General features: G+C 35.9%; 1 protein-coding gene across 2 annotated transcripts in view; it reads right to left on the bottom strand.

The window, feature by feature from the left end:
* LOC121415556 overlaps positions 1 to 15,308 on the bottom strand; it is a 47,361-nt gene that overhangs the window by 16,375 nt on the left and 15,678 nt on the right. For both annotated transcript variants that reach the window (XM_041608809.1, XM_041608810.1), the window contains exon 2: positions 423 to 1,637. The gene's annotated coding sequence lies outside the window, so the exon portion shown is untranslated. The remainder of the gene's footprint in view (positions 1 to 422; positions 1,638 to 15,308) is intronic.

The following is a 15,308-nucleotide window of genomic DNA, read 5'->3' as shown; positions in this document are numbered from 1 at the left end:
CGGCCACTAACAGAAGGAAATTTCAAATATCAGTTTGAAATAATCCTCTCACTTGTATAAACGAACCAATTAAAGATAGCATAGTTGCCAAACATTTTGAAGACACTTTTTAGACACAGCCCATAATATCAATCGTGTCACGCCCTCAATAAAAAGTGAAAGAATTAGCACAATATGGGTTAAGAAATCCTTTACAATAGTTTTATAAGCCTTGAGGATTAATAGGCTAGAACTAGAACTTGAATTGTACCTTTTAAATATCCCCCCAATCAAAAGCAGAACACATCCATTAAAGATGCTAGCTGTATATACAAGTTCCTGAAGACACCTTTTAGTGAAGTTATTACCAGGTTATCACAACTGTCAACAAATAAACAGAATGACTTGAGCCAAGCAATTAGAGAGAGTAGGTATATACCCACCTTATCACCCAGAGGCCAGTGATAAAATGTCTTTATATCCAACCAGTAGTAATCAACTGAGGGAATGAAAGGCTAGCTGACAAGCACAAGGTTCACGCATGATGCTGAAGTCAAGTTCAAAGAGCTTCATGTGGCCTGGCTCGCAGCTATCACATGTCATCCATATCACCCCCAGGGTTCGCGGGAAGATGATGAACGTCGTCGTCGATGGCAACCGATGCTTCCTTCAAGACGCCTGCCTTTGAACGCACATGAAGGAGAATAGCATCCGTGCGACGCTTGTGTCTCTGTGAGTTGCACACTGCCCACTTTGATTCACGCTCGCTATCTGACTGACTGAGTGGTGTATGTGTGCTAGCCAGTTGATAAAACTTGGCACGCTATTAGGACGTGTGACGACAGCAATGCTAAGTGTGCTATTAAGTCATTGCAAAGGATGAGGATGCTGTCATCTCATGATTCCATCATGTAGCACTAGGTCACAACTTGCTAATAACCTCAATAAAAATGCTTTATCTCATTCTGAAGTTTTATCATATAAAATTGGATAAATCCTATTTTCATCAGTCTCAAATCAAACATCAGTTTATCAGTCTCTGCTGTCAATTCAGCTGTCTAATTCCATCTTTTGATTCTTTTGCTGTCTCCTAAATATCATCTTCAATTAGTCAAGCAAATTTTCTCTTAGATTTCACTTCGCTGAAGAATGTTGCCATGACAACCCCTACATAATATCGATGGCATGTTGGTGTGAAGATGAAAATGTTCTCTCACATGAATTCATTTGTCTTTGTCCAAGAGGAAAAGGAAAGTGAATTTACAAGAAGCTGTGCTTGTAGATTACATCCCCATTCTTCTTCTCTCCTTCGTGCAACTATCTCCTTTGCTTTTTATCAGGAAACAAGTCATCAGCATCCTCGATGATCACGCCTTCCCACACTGCATTGCCACGGCCTGGCAGGTTTACACCATTCTCAAAGTATATATACTCTTTGTGTTCTCCAAACAAGTCCTGATACTGGTACGTGACTCTGCGTTGCAAAGCATGATACTCATCACGAATGATGCTCTCCGTCTGTAATGCAAACGGTGGTGCTCGTAACCGACGCGTTACCTCGCATTCTAATTGCAATCTTCCTATTCCCAGGATCACTATCACGCCACAATCTCTCACTCGAGCCAGAGGACAATGTTCCTAAAGAGTCTTCACATGATCTGTAAAAACAAAAGTAGTTTAGAAAATAAAAAAACATCATACTGCCATTAAAACAAAATAACAATTCACTTCATTGCTCAGTTGCCAAAGAGATGATCTTTATTGAAATTGATAATTTCTGCACTGCCAGTCTTGCAACTAAATGAGATTTAATTTCTTTAGTAGAAAGTATTTACAAGAAGGGATAAATATAACTAAGGATACTGCTCAGACAATTGTGAATACCAAAGAACATTTCCTTTGTATGCCGTGAAGACGTCAAATTTGACAATATTGTATTCAATCAAAGTTATTTCTATCTCACTACATTCTCAAAGCATAATATGGTGTGAAGAATTCTGAGAAATGACGTCAAAGGACATGTGTAAGTAACAACACCATAACCTTCAATTTGAAAAGACAGATTTTTCTGTGTTAAAGAGCATACCTATGCAGTCACATGTTTATTTTACCTTGTAATATGCATGTTGTCATAAATTTTGGTTATTGATAAGAAATACAGGTTAAACAATTTTTTCAGTCAGAATGAATGTTTTAGTATCTGGTTCAGCATATTGAAAATAACGAGAGAAATTCAAAATTACAATATCTTATCTCAAATATGATGGTGAATACTACTATTTGTATTTATCAAAAATATTGGTCAAGATTGCCCAATTTGATGGTCACTAATATTTGCTAGAATTCTAATTGGCTTAGCAATTATTTTAGCTGGCCGAATTGATAAAATTGTAAATATTAATTCTGGCCCACATGCTTATGACCTCATAAAGTTTATATTCATATTTCACAAGTTGTCACTTAATTGTGATCATAACATCATCTCATATTTAAAGGTCACCATTAATGAACAAACAACAGTTAATCGTAACATTTCATGAATAATATTGTTTATGTTACCATAATAGTAATTTCTAATTCAAAATAACTAGTTCATCTAGTGTTTCATAAGCAGCTTCTATTCAAAAATATATCTCAACCCCCATAAAACAATCTCCTCCAACAATAGTGCAATTAGCTTGTAGATTCAGCATTTATCTTCAGTCTTTATCTATTCTAGGGTTTCATATAGACTTTTTGTAATTATAAATATAATATTCCAAGGTCTGAATTTCATTAGTGTTTATCTTTGTCTCCTTCACTACTGCAAATCAAAATCATTATGATTTCTTTTATTTTTTTTCACAATCATTTTTCTCTTCCATTCTCTTTTCCTCATAATTCTGTCTCTCCACCATCTTTCTCTCTCTCTCTCTCTCTCTCCAAAATCACTCATTTACTCAATGTTTACAGCTTTTACCATTCCAAAGAATTTAATGATTGCAACAAAATGATTCACATTTCCTTCTTCACACAATACTTCAAAATACATTCGATGTACACATCTCATCACAGACTCCAATCCAAAAGAGGTGGTTCAATAATGACAACCCTTTTACCCGCCCACCTTAAATTCACTGAATGCTCCAAGAACTGGTTCAATAATGACATGCTTTCAATCAAAGGAAGATGAACATACAAGTACCCTAAGAAATAAACACTTTTTAAGCAGCTCTGACCCATATTCCGCGGGCATGGGCTGTGGAGCCACGAGGACTCCGTTGAGAGAGTATGGGATGAGGAACAAGGGGATGAGATGGGGAATGACGGAACATGCAAGACAGAAGAAATCTCTGGAGGAATGTCTCATAAGTGCTAAGTTTTAGAAGGGTAATCCATTAATGAGTCACCTTTTTTCTGTTGTGTTGCAGTTTTGACTTTCTTAATTCTCTTAGGGCTCATTAAAAGTAATGGCTTTTAGAAAATATGCTTGTTTTGTGCATTGTCTAGCCTTACAAACTTAAAACAAATATCAAACATCATGTTATCATATATATTGATCTTTTTAAAAATCTGTTCAGGCAAAAGATGGGTTAAATCAATCAGTTAACTTTCTAAAACCGTAAACAGAATACTGAAGTGAATTTATAAATGAATGACCAAAACATAATCTTTTCAAATTACATGATGATAATTGAAATATAATTGAAATGAAGACCGATCATATTTGAATTACAATCATAAATAGCTTGTGAAGCTTTACATAAACTAAATCAAGAACAAACTCCCCCCCACACACATATTTAACAAAGTTTGCTCAAGACTGGTTATGGATGTAATAGTATAAGAAAAGCAAGAAGCAATTTCAAAATTACATCTTTAATTCACATGTTAGAAAGACTGAAGTACACAGAATATTCAAAGTATTTTCACAATGTCTGATAATGAACAACATGAATTATGAACGAGGCATTAATATTGCATCATTTATCTAGAAACAATTTATTTCAAGGCACAAGATGATGATCAAGATGTTTAATCTGTCCTTTAAAGTATGCCTGAGTGAGCCCATCATACTCTTCTCATTGAAACTCACAAGAAAGGAGTAATATAAAATCAACATTATTCTATGCTCTTAAGTGATAGGGTGTGGCTAATTGTATCGGAAAACAAATTATTTACAGTTGGCAAGTGTCACACTCGTCACTGCATGTGAAAAGCTGGCAAGCAATTTTCACTTCCTTTTACACTATATAAATATTGTTAATATAATTGAAAATAAGAGAGGAGTGAGAAAAAGAAAGAGGGGAGGGGGAGGAGAGAAGAGAAGGGGAACAAGAGAGAAAGCAATAAATTGGAGAAAGAGATGGAGAGAATATACAACACCATAGACCAGTTCGTAGTTACTTCATGGACAATTATGGTCAAATGACCTTTCATTTCTTTCATTATGATAGGCAGATTTCAAAGCAAGATATTACGTAAGCTTGCCTTACTTAGCAGGATGTAGACAGGAATAACCGTCGTTTCTGGGGATTTATTCAACAATTTCTGACATTTTACTGTAATCCCCATTCACCGACGGTAAAGTGTCCGTGTGGGCTCCCATTTGTTATAACACCAGCACTTTTGTCCGACCAGAGTCCAAAGTTTGGGGTTATATAACACATCAAGGTTACAATCTAAGGATATGTAAACTACATATTGAAAATATTTAATTATTCAATTTTAAAATACTTTAAACGATATAGATGAAAATGCATGAAAATTATACTTTACCGATGTTTAGTTGGGAAATGCACAGCTAATCGATCCAAATTAAGGCAGCCAAACTATGAAATATTTACAAACGAATGGAGAGGGCGTCAACAATATACGAATGTGATATCGATATTGCATTCCACCAGCACACCTACAAGGCAATAATACGATACGATACACTCACGAAAACAAACAATAATAGTTATAATCGCGATATATCGAGACATTAACGATAATGACGTCATTCAAGATGGCAACTTGCAAGAAAAACCGTCAGGTCAGGAGAAAATGGCTTAGATGACAGATTTCTCAATCATCCAGTGGATTTTTTTCAATAACTCCGGTCCAAGGTATGCAATTACTTAAATTATTTGTATTTCCCTGAATGTATATCATTAAATTTCGCTCAAAAAACAGTTTTAAATCGCGATCTATAAAACGCTAGTTCACTATACGTTGTCTGTAGCCACGGACCCCCAACCTCTTCAGTCTATGTATGGTGAGTGAGCCAACGTAGTTCAGCGGAACAACCAAAATACAGAGACTGAAGCTTTTGGTCTAAGCAGGATGAAGAAATTGAATAGACCAGGTGGGTGTTTCATAAAGCTGTTCGTAAGTTAAGAGCGACTTTAAGAACGACTGGTGATCCCTTCTTGCGGTGAGATGTACATTCACTTGGCGATGGTTTAGCGTGTAAGAAAGGATCACCAGTCGTTCTTAAAGTCGCTCTTAACTTACGAACAGCTTTATGAAATATCGACCAGGTGACTACAATAGCACACCAATGAACACTTTATGAAGGTATTTGTTGCATTCCTACTTTGAATGCATATCATAGCATGTCGCACAATGTACTTGGCAAACTGTGAAATACCAGTCGTTCGTGGACGCATTGTTGTTTTTTGTGGATGTAAATGAAAACCACAATTCAAAAGAATATATGAATAATCAAGACATCAAAGTTGGTGCTTATCTCATTAGACTTTAAACCACTATGTCACTTTAGTACAAATGACCTTCTTCTGATCATGCGTATAATCTTTTGATCATGCGCAGAAAGGAACTACGAACTGGCTTATACAGTGCTACTTTTAAATAGAAAATTTCCCTTTTTAAGATCTAGGAAGATTCAATTCAATTCAATTCATTTGAGAAAATGAAAATGAAGAGAAAATGTAAATCCATAGACTGGATGCTCAATCATTACACTAGATTACATAGCACAAATACAAAAACAGTCAGAAGAAAAAAAAATACAGCACTGCAGGAATGAGAAATATCAGTATATGTGAGAAAATATCAATACGCATTTTGTGCACCTAACGGTGGGCTAAGTGCTTTGCAGGAATTTATGGTGAAATCGGTATGAGTTTGGTGATACTGCACTCTACTAAATTGGGGTATCATGGGAGATGAAAGGAAGGGATTTGGAAGATAATCTTTTAAGTCGGCTCACGCTATATCTCCACACTCCTGAGTCAGTCTGGTAAGGCTGTGTTGATGCAGCACCAAATAAAGCCAGAAATACGAGATAATGTGCTAGTCATTTTCCCTGCTTAACTTTGACTCTACTCTGAGATACTGTAAGTGGAAAGATAGTACAAAAACGAGAGCTTCTCTTATGACATTCACCGCCATCTTATTATTTGACATCCCCAATTTGCTTTTCAACTTGCCAATTTTGTCTTTCTTCATTTTCTATTTCTTCCTTTTACCTTGCTTTCATGCAAGTGAGATGAAGTATCTCTAGAACCTACATTACATCGCACATTAACTTGACTTCAGGATTTTATATCATCCCCCAACATCTAAATTCTGAGGTGAATTGCATTTTTTTTTCTTATTCTCCTCCAGAAATTGAAATTACCCCATCTCATTTCTTCTTTCTCTTTGTATCAACTTTATCTCCCTTGTTCAGTCACTCTCTCTCCCTTTTGGAACTTCTTTTCCTCTATTTTCCTCTTCTGTAATCAGCCATCTTTTGATATCATTCCCTCATCTTCCTTCTTTAATTTTACAGGGGGGGCAATTTGCAATGTTTTATGCTCTTCAACTCCTCCTGTTTTCCTTTCCTTGTCAAGTTTCTCCTTTTTGGTTTAGGCCTTCATCTTCCCTTCTTTCTGTTATCAATTTATTCTCCCCTTACCTTCTTTCATTCTCTTATCTATCAAGAAGACAAACAAGTGGGTATGGGTGTCTTGAGATAACATGACATTTCTGCCCGACTGCACATGGGTATCCAAAGCATGCCTCTATCTTAATGAGATATGAACACCCCCCTCACCTCCACCCCACCTCCATCTTCTCAGCTTACAGTGATCATGAGTGATGTGATCTTTACGCTACATCTCACACATTGATAGGCGTACATGCATAGCAGCTTATTGGACAAGTCAAGAATCCTGATAGACGATTTAAAATGGCGGGGGGGGGGGGGGGGGGGGTTGTCTGAATCATCTCACAAATCAATAAAATGTGAGAAAACACGGCCATATATAAACACATGAGAACATTGATTTTTGTGGTGTGTCACCTCGCAATATTCCTTTCATTCTTTTCATTTTTCATCTTGGTTGGTTTGTTCTGAAAGGTGCTCAGTCATCTTCCTTCTTCTGCCTCGAGCAATGTCACAGATGATAACAGTCCAGAGAGAAAGAGAGGGAGAGAGAGGGTAAAGGGAGCTTGTTTACAAGTCATTAGTAATGTATGACACTGAAAGGTCAAGTACAAGGTAAAACATGGTACATGGAGATGTTTCATAATGCTGTTCACGGAGTTACGAAAGACTTCCATAATAGATGGACAATATAAGTTACTCAATCACCTTGAACTACATTAGGTGAAATAAGTTGTCTTTGTTGAGAAATGTTACATGGAAAACCTAGAAGCTGGGAATGAGAAAGCTGTTAGATAAGAGCCAAATGTTTGAGTAAGGTGATAGACAGAAAAGAAGAAACAAAAGTTTAACTGAAAATAATGTAAATCGTACAAAATACATTTTTAAACAGTCTTATTTGGATTATTCTTGGAAATAACATCATAAATTCATTGCAGAAAGAGTTGTGTTTAAATGCAAAGGGCTAGTCCCCAATACTCGTACTTCATTGGTTAAAATTCATGTGGCATTTTGTTTTTTCAGTTGCATTTGAATTGATCTCTATGCAAGATGTCACTCAAAATTGGGACAAATATTTTGTATCGCACATGGCAGTTCATCATGTCTTTTGTATGAATCATCCACAAAGTCATGAATGGTATTATGAAACATCTCCAGGTCTCCTGTAATATTCATGTTTGATATCAGGTAAAGCATTCATTGACCTGCATGCAGAGAAGAAAAATAATACCACTAAAAGGTATTCATATTTCTGATGTGTTATTGGCATTGAGTGAGATTTGAGTTTCAATGTCGTTGATGAATATTTATCTTCTTCTATCCTGGTAGTGAATGTCCAGTGATCTCTTTAAAGGATGACTTCTGCACCAAAATGAGCAGATATCCACAAAAGGTGATGCTTCTGATATCAAGGAGCGGTACATGCATAGAATGCCCTATGCATTGCTCTGTGCCTGTAAATATCTACTGACTATCATCACTTCATTGGTATGGTGTTAGGAGCAAGAAAGGGGGGGGGGGTACGGGATCTTGGTCATGAATTCATTGACCTATAGATGGAAGAGAGAATCTGCAAGGAGAAGAGCAAATTCACAAGTATCGGTTTCAACTTCCTATCCCAAAGGATGTCGTCTCCCTGCACATGAAATATTGATACAGCATAGAGGATCCACCTCACGTCATCGGTTCAAAATGAGCTAGTGCTCCCCATGTGCTTCTAGGGTGTTAACCCTTCTTCATACACTTTGTAATGGAGAATAAAGCTAGGTAGAGAATACTGACTGATGTTGTTTTCAACACCATCATTTTTTTTTCTATTTTACAGTGTACTGTATCTCAAGTAGCACAAAGATGAATATGATTATTTTCCATTCTAACTTGGAGCGATCTTACTTGGAGCAGTTGCACATTAAAAAAGCTACTGAAAAACTTAAATGTACTTTCAGTAATTAATCATTCTTGCCACAAATGTATAAATCATCCTTGATTTCAATCAAAGCACTGCAATTCGATAGACAACAGTCATCATCTGTCATCTTAAGTTTGATCTTGATTATGCAGCCAAGTAGATTATGATGCAGACTAGATGCCTCTGAAGATGAAGGTCTTTACTCACACTCACATGGAGATCAAAGAATGAAATACGATCATGTCTCTCTTGGGAGTCTCTCTAGACATGCTAAATATTGATAGATGAATTATTATTACTCTTGTTACATTATGGAGACCTACGAGAAAGCTATATTAGACTACAAAGCTTCACCCTTATACCTATTACAAGACTACTATTCTAGTTTACAAACTCATTTTCTCCACCCTTCCCCTCAAATTTTATTGTAAAATATCTTGTTAATCTACCTGATGTTCTTGAGCTCTTCTTTTCCAACATGCATCTTTCCTTTACTTTCACATTGCTTTTATATGTTTCTTTTCCTATCTCTTCTCCATATCCCTTTTTCTTCCTTATCCCTTTTCCCTCAAGCCTGGCTCATGCTATGCGATTTGTTGCGATCCAACAAAAGAAATGGAATGAATTGAGTTTCAAAAAAATTGTGATAACATTTGATATGGACATTCCAACAAATAAAATCTTACAGGTCAACGTTCAGAATAGTGGTGGGACTACTGAAATCGAAATTCAGTCCAGTTCCAGGAAGTTCCAGCCTCCCTGAATGAATAAAAACAAATTCAAATCCAAATTGTAAAGACGTTGTCATCGGCTGCGACTGGAAGCCGATTTGGACTTTACTCCTACCACAGCCACACGGCTTGCTGCAAAGTAAAAATATGATTTAAGTATTCCTAACATTATGCCAAACTTTAAATTGAATAATGCTAATTCTTGGAACTTTCATATTTGATGCAAAATGCAATTTCTTGAAAAATCGCTTCGCAACAAATGACATAGTGTGAGACAGGCCTTACTCTCTCACACATTTCTGTTGATCATATTACTGTTTGTCTCTGTTTACTATAACTGCGCTATTTCCCCCATCTCCTTCCCACAAACTCTGTGTCCTTCCCCCTTTCTTCTCCTATCTCTTATCAATCAATCTTCAATCTTTCTCCTTATAAACAGTATTTCTTGCTAAATTCATTTGTTTTTACCACCTATAGCTATAGACTTCAGTAATGGACATTCAAGTGTTTATGTAATAGTATCTCCGCTTCCATTCACCCTCTCTCCATCCTCTCATTCCTTTTCTCTTTTCCCCTCTCATCTCTGTTCTCACTTTCATTCTGTTTCCATCTTCATCCTTGCCCTCATATTGTAAAAATCCTTGTTATCTTATTTGTCATAATTAACATTCATTTTATCTCACTGGTACTTCTTTGACAAATTTTATAACCAGATAATCAAAACCACGCAATCATGGTTATAATGCTACTTTAGAAATAAATTCTAAACCAATACACTTAAAGCTCAATTTACCATAATGAACCACTAATTGGTAGATTTGTTTAAAGAAGATATTGTAGTTAGTGCATTGAAACCCTACATGCCAACATAGAGAATCAATACATTTTCTATCTCAAAGAGTAAACTAAAGAAAGGAAAACAAATAGAAGACATTACTTTGCTTATTGAATACAGGAATCCGATGGTCTAATTATTAGCTATAACTAAATTTTCGTCCATTAAATGCTCACTATTTTTGAGCTATAAATGTTATGAACACATTTACTTCAAATCATGACCAGTTGTGAATGTAATAAGAAACTGGCTGGAGATAGGACTTTTACCATAATTGCTTCAAAATATTGGAATCGCTTACCTTTTACTCTTAGACAATCACCATCTGTTGCTTCATTTAAAAAGGGACTTAAAACCTTTCTTTTTTCCAACCAGATTTTTAGGATTGTAAGGTTTCATTTTTATAGTTATAACAATTTCTTTTTCTTGTTGTAAGCGCTTTGGGCCATTCTGGGAAAAGCGCAGTATATAAATAATAATAATAATTATAAGTGCTGCACAAACATGAACTTTCTATGGTACAGACAGACCATACATGAAAAGGTTTAACATTTGCAAACCCTCAGGCTCTTTTATAAAAGATCTCAATTCATGTCTTTTTCGTAGAAATACTGCTTTGCATCTTTTCATTCTTATTCCTTTCATCTCAGCATCTACAAACCCACTGGGAATGCAGGAGAACCACAGTGAGAGATGGCAAGCAAGAAGCTCAGAGATGGGACAGAATTCAAGAAGGCATCTTCGGCAAGTTTGCAGTCTACAAGTTAATCCCCATCCACAAATTTCAATGTGAACTTATAATGCTCCTATATAATAGATGTAAGAATGCACCTCGAGATTTGTAAATATATATACTCAAGAGCCCCGTTACCAAGAGCAGGGCGCTAAAAGAACATTCTATACATCTGAACTTTCTATTTGTCATGCAATAAATGGTAATAAGAATCTTTTTTTCTCCTAGCAAACAAATTCCTAGAAATTAGGAAATGAGGAAGCACACTCCAAGAATCTGTACTCAACTAGAGAGATAGAAAAGTGCAGGATTTGTAATAAATATAGCCAGAGGAATTGAGCAAAGTGTACTGCAGCGCCTGACAAACCTGATATAAATTCTCAATGATAAATATTCCAAGGATTGAAAAGTGATAAATTGCACAAGATATTTGGCTACATGCCCAAGATACAGTCACATGGGAGATTAGCTAGATTATCACTGGGTTATGATCTTCAGAAACCACTTTTGGAGGTCTTTCAAATTCTGGGGAAAAATGTACATGAGTTTCTTTGGAACATCTTTTATATTACAAAGTTCACTCAAATTCATTCCAGTCAGAGCCACATTCCCAGGATTTGAAGAGTAGAATTCTATGATTGTATAACAATGTTGTTCTGGTTGATTTCTATAGCATGTAACACTGGCTTGTAACTTGTCATTGATAATAATCTTCAGGATATAGGGCTTATAGGTTCGGAGCCAATAATCTTATTTTCTTTTCAAAAATAAAAATCACTTTTCTCCTTTAAACAATTATCAACTTGTCCCCTGTCTCAATTTCATCTCTCTCTCTCTCTGAATAATATGAAGCCACTATACCCCAAAGAGAAACTATCTCATTCTATGCTTCAATGTCAATGATAGCCATGTTGTATTTGTTTTTACTCTCCTGAACATTTCACGTTTTGAGAGGAGGCTTTATATTGCTGGGCAACTACGCAAAAAAAAACTATAAGCTATGAGCTGTAAGAATAAGCTATCCTCTGAGGAAAATCGCTTTTGGATGACAGTTTCATCTCACTGCATCTCTTAGTAGGCCTAATGATTAGATAGATAAAATAATGATATCACATCCATCTGCTGGGTTTGTTAATTAGGCCAAATGATTGCATCTAGATCATATGTTCATTGGTATACGACAAACATAAATTACCCTTAATTCAGAATTTAGAGAGCCTTTATAATGATTTGGGGGATTATGTGAGTGTGTGCAAAAGAGGGGATATAAAAGAGTATAAAGAGAGAAAGGAAGAAAGACAATGAGAGAGAAAGGGGATAAAAGAGAGGGGAGAACAAAAAAAAATTGGGGTTCTTTTCAGTTAAACTTTAGGAGGTGCATGTATATCTGCTATATTCATATCTTATGCTGATGCTACACAAGTGGTTAGTTCTTGTTGGTCTCTTTTTGGATGACCTTTTCATCTGACTGCATCTCTTAATAGGCCTAATGATTGGATAGATAAAATAATGATATCACATCCATCTGCTGGGTTTGTTAATTAGGCCAAATGATTGCATCAAGATTATGTTCATTGGTATACGACAAACATAAATTACTCTTATTTCAGAATTTAGAGAGCCTTTTATATTGATTTGGGGGATTATGTGAGTATGCAAAAGAGAGTGATACAAGGCCAGAAGGGTATATAAAAGAGAGAGAGAGAGGGATAAAGAGAATGAGAGAAAAAGGAGATAAAAGAGAGGGGAGAACAAAGAAATTTGGGATTCTTTTCAGTTAAACTTTAGGAGGCACATGTAACTACTATATATTCATATCTTACGCTGATGCTAGACAAGTGATTAGTTCTTTTTGGTCTTGTTTTTGCTAATTTTGGAAATCATTTACTGCAAATAGAAAGGAGAAATAAAGTAATATGTAGTACACACATTTTGTGTTTACATCATCAAAACTTAAAACTTCCCCATATGGTACAAAATTGTGAATGTTTGGCATATTGTAAAGCAACTAACACCAAATCATATAAGACCAGTAATGTGAAGAAACTGCTGGATTTGTACATCAAATTAAAAATAAGATAAATTCATGAACTGGTATAGGAAAGGGGTAATTCACTTTTATTCCTGAAAAATCCTTGATATTTCTAAAAAGGATTAATTTCGGAAAACATCTCATTGTTATCAGCATATTTGATAATGACTGACACACAAACAGCATTCCTCATCGAACATCAGCATACAATACCAAAAAGCAAACTAAACGTGACTAATGGAATTTGGTCCAAATAAAACAGCCATACTTCATGTTGAATACGAAGACGATAGCAATTAGGGTACCAGGCATCGACTCGAGATCAATAAAACTTGCATGTTTGGTAATGATGTACCCATTCAAGCTCCATTTTCTAAAGGATTCAGAATAAATACGGCATGTTGGTAAGAAGTGGTGGCATGAAAATGGACATGCCAATTTTCAGATCGATGGCGGAGCGAGGAAAGTATGAGAGGCTGCATACACATTGGTGGAGTGTCTTTGCAAAGAAACCAAACACTTGGCACATTTGAGCTCTCGTTCATCATCACTTCTGAGGTCAATTCTTGGCTCTGTGACACAAAGACTTGTAATCAATCACTTAAAGGAGAATGAAATATTTGGAACAAAATAGTTTGTGTGAAAACAGAAAAATGAAAGAAACAGATCAACGAAAGTTTAAGGAAATTCAGACAAATAATGAGAAAGTTATGAGCGTTTGAATATTGTGATTACTAACACTATGGAGATCCTCACATTGGCAATGCGACAAAGATATGTGATGTCACTTGTGAACAACTTACCCCATTACTTTATTATATATTTCACTTAAACTGCCTCTTTTATCACATCTATCAGTAGATCATGTGTTCTTTCTATAGGAGGACATGTTATACAGATTTTTAACGAATACATCGCATTGCCAATAGGATGAACTCCGTAGCATTAGTGATTGCAATATTCAAATGCTCATAACTTTCTCATTATTCGTACGATTTTTCTCAAACTATCTTTATTCTTATTCTTTGATTTTTCTGTTTCGACACAAGCCCACTTGTTCCAAAGTTTTAATTCCCCTTTAATAGCAATGGACAATCAACATCACTGTAGCATGTGGTTTCATGAAAAACATTGGCCAGGAACCAATCAGTGTTGTTCAAATCCATTACAGTTTTCTTTTGATAATCTACTTGTCATTTTAACAGTAGTAGGTTCAATGATGGTCGACTATTACTTAATTCAATCAATACATTTGACAAGGGTCAAATGTTAAAGATTTAAACTTTGAGATAACTCTCAATTTATGCATCATGATACCGTTTCATATTGTAGTTTATGAAATTACAAAGATACTAATGACCGGAACATGATTCTGCGCTCAACACATTGTCAGTGATTTAAATTCCCATCAGTTAAAGTTAAAATCTGTTAACAAGTATTATTTTTTTATTTGTTAAGTTTGATTACGGTTGTAGGAAATTCATTAAACTTTTCTTGAAATGGTAAGTGTCATGATATCTCATTTAGAATGAAAAAATATTCCAGTCACTTAAAAGGTCATTTATATAACCTCACAAGCAGCTTAATGAAACAGCCCCATGTTGGATGTGTTGTTTTAACCTAGCATGTAATCAAGCAGCAGTTCCCCTATTCCTACAAGTTAAAAGCAGTATACATACATGTCCATCTTCTTGATTCTGATCTATCTACCCTATTCCAGGTTGACCTGACACTATGTGATTGATTATAAACAAAACTTTATTTGTCTTCTTTGTTATACCAAGTCCTGGTTATACCAGGTGACAGCCAAACTGTTTATTTAATTGTCATCCTTCTTCATCTACACATGCTCCCATCAGAATTTCTATCTGGTACTCTGCATATGCTCATACTTTACTCCGGTCCTCTATTTCTCCTTTCTTCCATTTCCTACTTCTAAGCTCTCACTTCCACTCCCTCCCTTCCCCTTTCCCGGTCTCCCTTCTCTTTTCCCTTCTTTCATCCCCCTTCCCCTTCTCTTTTCTCCCTACCTCCCCCTTTTCCTCCTTCCCTTTCCCCTTATATCTCTCTTTCCCTCTCCCTACATACCACTCACCCTATTTCTACCTACCATCTCCTTTCTCCCCTTCCTACTTAAAGTGTGTGTGTGGGGGGGAGGAGAAGTGAGAAGGGGGGTTAAATCCCTTAATCGGGGGGGGGGGGGGGGGGGGAGGACCAGTCAAGTATATTGCTG

This window comes from Lytechinus variegatus, chromosome 5, assembly GCF_018143015.1.
Source record: "Lytechinus variegatus isolate NC3 chromosome 5, Lvar_3.0, whole genome shotgun sequence".
Taxonomy (NCBI): domain Eukaryota; kingdom Metazoa; phylum Echinodermata; class Echinoidea; order Temnopleuroida; family Toxopneustidae; genus Lytechinus; species Lytechinus variegatus.
Note: the sequence above shows the minus strand (reverse complement) of the source record. Positions and strands in the feature narration are given on the sequence as shown.